Source organism: Kogia breviceps, chromosome 3 (genome assembly GCF_026419965.1).
Source record: "Kogia breviceps isolate mKogBre1 chromosome 3, mKogBre1 haplotype 1, whole genome shotgun sequence".
NCBI lineage: Eukaryota > Metazoa > Chordata > Mammalia > Artiodactyla > Physeteridae > Kogia > Kogia breviceps.
Window position 1 is genome coordinate 186,515,841 of NC_081312.1, and position 8,498 is coordinate 186,524,338.

The following is an 8,498-nucleotide window of genomic DNA, read 5'->3' on the forward strand; positions in this document are numbered from 1 at the left end:
GAGCCTGCGCGTCCGGGTCCTGTGCTCCGCGACTGGAGAGAGGCCACAACAGTGAGAGGCCCGCGTACCGCAACAAAAAAAATAAAACAATAAAAAGAGAATTTTCTCTAGAATCTTCACATCCACCTGAGAATCTAAGCAACCAGCTTGTGAAAATAAACCAGAATGCTACCCAGGGATACCATTCTCAAACTGCCTGATTGAAGGTCTGCTCTTGCAGCCCCTGCGTTCTGCCTTCAAATATCAGAAAACCTTGGCACTCCAAGTTTCCAAATTGGAAGTGAAATCTGCTCAGTGAGAATCTGATTTGAACAGAGTGTGGAATTGATTCTAAGGGTTTGGTATAAGCTTTAACATCTGACTTATAAATATGTCACCTGCTGTGTGCTAAATGAAGAAAACTTACTACAGACAACCAGGGATCAGAGAACAATGGATTTTGCAGAGTTCTTTGCACGCAGCTACACATTTCCACCCGCAGTATTCAGAGTCAAAAGTTTAAGTAATTCCTCATAAGACACCACAGAGTTATGACAGGTCATACAGAAGATAGGGTGCAAGTATATTTTTACCTTTGCAAAAAACAAAGGACAATATAAGACAACCTGCATGGAATTGAGACCATCCGAAAGATAATCTTCAGACCTATCCAAGTCACTGAGTCAGACTTCAATGATTAATTTTTATAAATGAATCTCCATTGTGTCAAGCTGCCTCTCAATCATAGATTATTTGAGTCTATGAGATGTGTTGGGGAAAACCTCATAGAATAAAAATGAATCATCAGTATGGCATTTCAGCAAGACCTCAACCCATTTATTTTCCAGTATTAAGTTCGTTCACTTATAACTTCAATCTGAATAATTTTCCGAATGCTTATTAATGTGTTAGGCTAAAACAGATACAGTCCCTGCCCTTAGAAATGTTCACTCAAGAAGGTCTGACTCTGAAATATGTTAAGTGCCATGAAGAAAAAGTAAATAGTGTTGTGAAAGCTTATAATAGGAGCCCTACCCACGTCTGGGAGGCTCAAGAAAGGCTTCCCTGAAGATGAGACGTTGGAGCTGAAATCCCAAGGCTTTAAAGGGATTTACTGTGCAGAGAAGTTGGGGACGGAACAGGGGTGACAGGGGGACGTTAGAACATGATTCCAGGCTGAGAGAAGAGCATGTCCAAAGGCCTGGTGGCAGATGCATCCTCCTCACTTTTAAGGCAATGAAAAGGGTCAAGTCCAAAATCTGGGACCATTTGAGCAACAAAATATGTAATGATAGCAATAGAATATGTCATAGAATAAAGTAAATATCCACCAGGCCACAGTGATAATCAACAATCAAATAAATAAATGAACAAGAAGATAAGCTATTCTTACAGTAGAATTCCAATTAATGAATGTAAAAAGGATAATGGACATAGAAAATTACCATTTGAAAAACACCACAGTAATAACTACTGCATGCAAGAATCATCAATTGGTGATAAAACTGGCAGGTAAAACTATGATGAGAAACATTATACTTACATAGATTCAAAATCTCTCTTCTCCCCATCCCTCCAATAAAGGGTGACTTTACGATGCAGACACCATCTTGACCAAGGGCTGAAAGTTAACAACCCCAGTAATGAGATGTGAATATCATGTACCTCCTAATATGACACACTGGGGAGGACACAACGTCACTTCTGGGATATTCTGGCCAGATTATTTGTAACTTGAATTTAAACATGAGAGAACATCAGACAAACCCAAACTGCGAATCATGCTCCTAGGTAACTGGGCGGTGTTCTTCAAGATTGTCAAGGTCATAAACCACAAAGGAAGAACGGGAAACAGCTCCAGACTGGACACCAAGAAGACACGGCACACACATGCACTGGGTGATCACGGGGTCCTGAACCAACTGCTGAGATTCAGGTAAGGTGTGTAGATTAATTAATAGTATTGCACGTTTTGGACAACGAATGTTGCCTGCCATTTCAGTCAACAAAAGAGGCTGCCGCCATCAAGCCAGCAGCCACTGCAGCCAGCCCCAACGGTACACCCCGAGGGGAACTCAGGATGGAGAAAAAGAGGACTCTGGCCCTAGATTGTTAAGGCACACATCAAAGGAATGCTTTCAATAAGCTCAGACTTGCATTTTCCCATAGCTAGGAAAGCGCTAAATTAGTTAATTTAAGATGTCTGGTTTCTCTTTAATTAGCAGGAATGTTTTGATGTTTGATACCAGGTTTTTGCAGCAAAACCTCCTCTATATCCTGGCTCCTCCCCTGCCTCTGTGCAACGGTCCCTCGGAGCTCTCCGAGAGGCTGTATCTCGGACTCAACTCCGCAGTAAGTCCGCCGAATGAAACCTCATTCTAAATAGGTTGTGCGTGTTTTCAGTCAATAATATTAATGTTGATTCCTTGATTATGATAATTATACTCTGGTTATGTAAGATGTTCACATTTAGGGAAGCTGAGTGAAGGGCATATGAAAAATCTTTGTACTATTTTTGCGACGTTTTGTACGTCTGAAATTATTCAAAAATGAAAAGCTAAAGAAATAGTGAGTTAAGGGGAAACAATGAGTCAGCGGAAACACAGAAAGCGACAGGAGCCCGGTGAGGTGGTGGCCTGAGGAGGAACAGGGCTTTGCAGGCAATGTCAGAGGTTTGAGTCTTCACCCCAAGAGGAAAGGAAGACATCGAGGGATTGTAGGGGCTGTAGAGAGGGATCAGGTTTGTGTTTTCCAGCGACCACACTGGCTGCGGTGAGGAAAACGGGTTCCGTTCAAGGCAGGCTGGAGTACACGTGGGGAGATCAGAAACAGCTCCTTGCAAGAGAGCAGGGGAGAGGATGCTGCGGGCTTGGTCTGGGCTGATGACAGCGAGAAAGGATGAACGTGAGGAGACTCTCGAGATATGGAGGAAGTAAAACCGTGGGGTGACGTGGGCGTGGAGAAGGACCAGGTGGTGGGAGTCCAGGGTGAGTATCCACGTCTGGCTTTGCCCGAAGAGCAGCAGCGAAGCTATGCACCACGGGAGCGTGCACGCGCTGCAAAGAGAAGCGACGTGTGAGTTGAGCCTTGGGTACCTCTGAGTTTGAGGTCCCTCTGATGCACCCGGATGGTGATGCCAGAAACGACATTTGGAGGTTTTAGGGGAATGGAACTCGGGGGTAAAGTCTGAGCTGGAGGTAACAATCGGTCGTTGAAGCAACTTGTCCCAGACTAGTGGGGGAGAGACATTCAAACAAAGTAGTTATGATTTATTCTAGAGCGTAAAACAGGTGGGTTATAAGTAAGGATCTGCGCGAGCAGAAGAGAGAAGGAGCTGCTAATGTCGGTGAGTGAGGACGGCTTTCTCAGAGGAGGCGCTACAGAGACGAGCTTGGACGGCCGGCCGGGACTCAGTTACACTGATGCAGAGGAACCTTTGGACAATCTGCGTGAATGTTCCTGTGTCTTTCACTAGCAGGGGTCCAGCCCCACGGGTCCAGCTAACAGGAAGTGGCTGTTAGTCAGCTACGTGGGCTCTGCAAGCGGAAAGAAGGCAGTGCGTTTGCGGTTCTCCAACTGGCCTTTCCTTGCTCTTCTCCCTGACCGGGCATGTTTTGCACCCCATCCACAGGCCGTGCACGCTCCAGAGTTTCCCTCCTCCCTGCCTTCCGCCACGCTCCTCCCGTCAAAAGTCCCCAAGCCCTACCTACAGGGCACTACAGACCATTTCCAAGGTAACGGTTCTTTCAAAACTTACTTGTTGGTTTATGTGTTAACTGTTGGGTAATGACTGACTTGGGGGCATTTCATTTTAATGAGGGTTGAAGCATTCCCCTTGGAACCAGTCTTCAACCGCGGAACTACGGCACTGTAGCAGGAATTGCAGCTCCCGAAGGGCTTTTCTTCAGGGCCTCACAGGAAGTAGCCATATTCCAAATGACCCCGTGTCGTTCAGGACTATTTTCCACCTCCCCACACAGAGACATACACTGTCCTCCCATCAGTGACTTGGCCTGAGGTCACAGGAGGACTCGGAGCGAGGATACCTGTCTGACGATCGCATGTCAGAGTCTCCGGTGATTCTGAGAAACTGCCCAGGGGATTCTGAGTTGCTCAGAGGAAGGGCTTCTATCTTCCCTCTTCCCCCAAGCTTGTGAGCCACTTTCAAAAACCCTGAATTCCTCTTCCCAGGGTGAGACTAACTGAATTTGTATCTCTGGGTTGGTTAAATTACCCTGCAGGGTCACCTGTGATCTTGGCTAGCTTCCGTCTGAGCCCTTGTTCTTAGGGGAAGCCATTTCTTAGGTAGCAGTTCCAACCATACACGCTTTTCATGAATTTCTTCTGGTAGTTTCCCTAGCGCTGCCCAAAAAAAAGGGACTAATTTTAGCAGAAAGTCATATTAAAACAATTTATTAAACTAGCAAGGAGAAGTTAGCAATTGAAATGACAATAAACAGTACCATTTACAGGAGCATAAAAACCTCAGAATGCTTAGGGACAGATTTAGCAAGATAGACACAACACCTGAACAATGAAAACTATACAATGTTTCAGAGAGAGATGAAGGAGACCTGAATAAATGGAGCAAAATATTATGTTCCTGCATTGGAAGATATTGTTTTCACATCAGTTCTTTCCAAATTGATCTACAGAATAAAGGCACTCTCAATACAAATTCCAGCACGTTTTAAAAATATGTAAATTGACAAGCTGATTCTAAAATGTGTATAGAAGCGCAAAAGATCTGTAACAGCTAAAACAGTTTTGAAATAAAAGAGCAAAGTTGGAGGACTTACACAGTTGTCCCTTGGTACCCTTGGGGGCTTGGTTCCAGAACACCCCATGGATACCCAAACCCACGGATGCTCAAGTCCCTTTCATAAAATGGTATATTATTTGCATATAATCCGTGCACACCCTCCCATACACTTTAACTCTTCTCTATATTACTTATAATACCTAATACAATGTAAATGCTATGTAAATAGTTGCCTGTGCATAGCAAATTCAAGTTTTCCTTTTGGGAACATTCTGGAGTTTTGCTGTTTTTTAAAGAGTATTCTCAATCTGCGGTTTGTTGAATCAGAGGATGTGGAACCCATGGATACAAAGGGCTGACGGGACTACTTAATTTCAAGACTTAACATAAAGCTATAGAAATCAAGATAATGTGGTATTGGTGGATGAACAGATATACAGATGGGAGAAAACAGAATAGATTTCAGAAATAGACCCCCACATACACAGACAATTGATTTTTGACAAAGATGCCAAGGCAATTTAATGGGGAAATGGTAGTCTTTTCAGGGCACTGGTCATATAATCACATGTATGTATTGGCAATACAAACGACAAAGTCCTTGTTTCAGAATATTTAAGAACTCTTAGAACTTAATACTAAGAAACAATTCAATAAAAAATGATCAACAAATGTGAAGAGACACTTAATACTAGAATGGCCAGTTGGCACATGAGAAGACGCTTAATGTCGTTAGTTATAGAGAAATGCAAGTGAAAAGCACAAAAGAAACCACCACACACCCAGTAGAATGTCCAAAATTAAAGAGAAACACCAGGTCCATAGCCAGTGTTGGCCAGGATGTGAGGCTATGGAACTCACACACTGCCGGTGGGAAAGCAAAACTCTGCAACCACTGTAGAAAGAGCACTTTGGCAGTTTCTTCTAGAGCTACACTTTAAAGGATCCACCCAGAAATCCTATTCCTAATATTTATCCAAGAGAAATGAAAACATATGTCCGCAGAAAGATGTGTAGACAAATGTTCCGAGAAGCTTAATTCGTAACAGCCCCAAAGTGGAAACAGCCCTAATTTCATCCACAGGTGACTAGATCAAGAGCTGGAGGTCTGGTGACACAACAAAATGCTAGTCAGCCGTAAAAACAGGAACACGGTGTACGCAGTGACACGGATTGTTCTCAGAAATGTTATGCTGAGAAGAAATAGCCTGACACAGCAAAGAGCGTGCCCTGTATGATTTCATTTATATGAGATTCCAGAAAAGACAGATCTAATCTATAGTGACAGAAAGCAGATCAGTGGTTGCCTGGAGCTGGGGAGGAAGGATTGAGGGAGAAGCAGTGCAAGGGACTTTTCTGGGGTGCAGCCCGTGATCTCTATCTTGACTGTTCTGGTGGTTACCTGGGTGTACAAACTTGTCAGAACTCATCACAATGTACACTTTGAAGTCGGTGCATTTTATTGAATTCAAATCATACCTCCATCACGTTGATTGGAAAGAAAAAGCATTCAGTGAGCAGAAAATACTATGCTACACAAATATCAAGTTGAGAGAAGGCTTCGTATAGACGGAGAGTCGGAATTCCTGGGAAGCCCCAGTCTGCAAAACGCACTCACTTTCTGGGAGACGCCGGTCCTCCTCGGAGCTGCCCCGCGGGCTTGGCGTGGGAGCCGGCTGACGTTCCCAGCCACCTTGAGACCCTTGCACGTGCTGGGTCACGGGAGGAGCTGGGCGCTCTGTTTCAGCCCTTGCTGGGGGACCCTGCCTGCTCTTGTCAGCTCTGCGGCCCGCTTGCACCTGCAGCCACCCTTCCCAGAACTCCCGGGCTCACGCCTGCCTACCCAACTTTCCACCTGAGGCCCAAGTCTTCTCCAAGTTCACAGAGACGGGCAACACAAGCCTTCTGCCTTCATTTGCCCTTTCCTGCTCTTCTCCTCACTGCTTCTTCTTTCTCAGCTTCCAAATCACATCCTATTGCTGATGGACTCGCCTAGCATCTCTCTCCCTCCTCAGGTCTTAGTTCCCACACCCTGATTTCGTGCCTCAATATCATGGGGACACAGCAGATGGGAGAAGATTCAGGAGTTGCCCTCTGATTTCAGAGGGGCCTAAGGACTCAGGAAAGGACGGGTGTGGCCCCAAAGGAGCCAGCGGCCGCCAACACGATACCTGTCGTACGGGGACTTCCGGGAAAGCTTCCTCCAAGGAATGGCCGTTCGCCATTTGTCCAACAATAGCCTGTCGAAAGATGAATACACTTTTTTCTCTTATTTATTTATGTTTTTATTTTATATTGGAGTATAGATGATTAACAACGTTGTGTCTGTTTCCGGTGTACACGCTACTACATGCAAAATAGACAGCCAACAAGGACCTACTGTGTAGCGCAGGGGACTCTGCTCAATGTTGTAATAACTTAGATGGAACAGGACTTGCAAATGAATACAGTTTTGATGGTTCTTTATGTCTAAGAGTAGAGGACCAACTCCTTGGCTTTGCCTGCCAGGCCATCACAGTGAGGCATTTGCAGATTCCTGGAAACCCGGCCCAGCTTGTCTTCACCCCCTACCCCAACCCCCTTGGTAACCCTTCAAGTCTCAGCTGAAAAGTGAGCGTGAGTGCCTCCTTGCCCCCGTCTCTACCTGTCTCTGTCACGCAGAGACACATCACACAGAGTCCCGTGGGGGCTCAGATGTCTGAGCCTCTCACCACAGAAACATCCAACAGGGCAGGTGAGCTTCTGTGACCCCCAAGCCTGGCACCGCTCCTGACCCACAGTAAGTGCTTGAACCTTCACATCGCGGTGCTCAGGCTGTAAGAGACACAGAAACTGCCCAAGGCTTAGTTTGCATCTCCTGGAGCTCGCGGGCCAGAAGGCACTGAACACGCAGGCAGCTGCAACCCAAGGGAAACTGCCGGGTGCACCGCGTCGTTAAATGTCGGGCAGGACAGAGCAGCGAGGAAGAAGGTTTCAAGTCAAACTGTTGGCACAGATGTTTGAATTTACTTAATTCTAAGGGCTAATTCTCAGCGACTGGTTCTCTGCGCCACGGACCAGCCATGCATTTACGTGATGTATCAGTTTCCTGTAGCTGCCCCCACAAAGCACCGGAAACGGGCAGGCTGGAAACCACAGAAATGTATTCTCTTCCAGTTCTGGAGGCTGGAAGTCCGAACTCCGGGGCTCAGCAGGGCTGTGCCCCCTCCGAAGGCTCTAGGGGAGAATCCTGCCTCGCCTCTTCTCGCTTCTGGCCTCGCTGACGGTCCTGGACGTTCCTTGGCTCGTGGCTGCTTCACTGCAATATCTGCCTCTGGCCTTCTTCCCCGTGTGTGCGTATATCTGTGTGTTGTCTCCTTTTCTTGTAAGGAGGAGGAGACGGATTTAGGGCCCACCCTAACCTAGTATGACCTCATCTTAACTGATCACATCTGCCAAGGCTGACTTTCCAAAGAAGTTAACCTTCAGAGGTTCCAGGTGGGTGTGAATTGAGGGGCCACTGTTTAACTCACTTCACATGCCTAATCTCCTTGAACTGTGACCATGAACATGTGAGGTAAACGTTACCACAATCCCCATTCGATACATGAAGACATGGAGGGGTCCAGAGCTTAAATGGTGGCCCAAGGGAACATTCCAGAAACGCTAGGAATTCTGGTGTCAGAGCATTTTATCACACTGTGATCCTCCACTCTTAAGACTTAATGAAGTTTTAAAATTGTAAAATCTATCATTCATTTAAAATAGTGTATGTAAA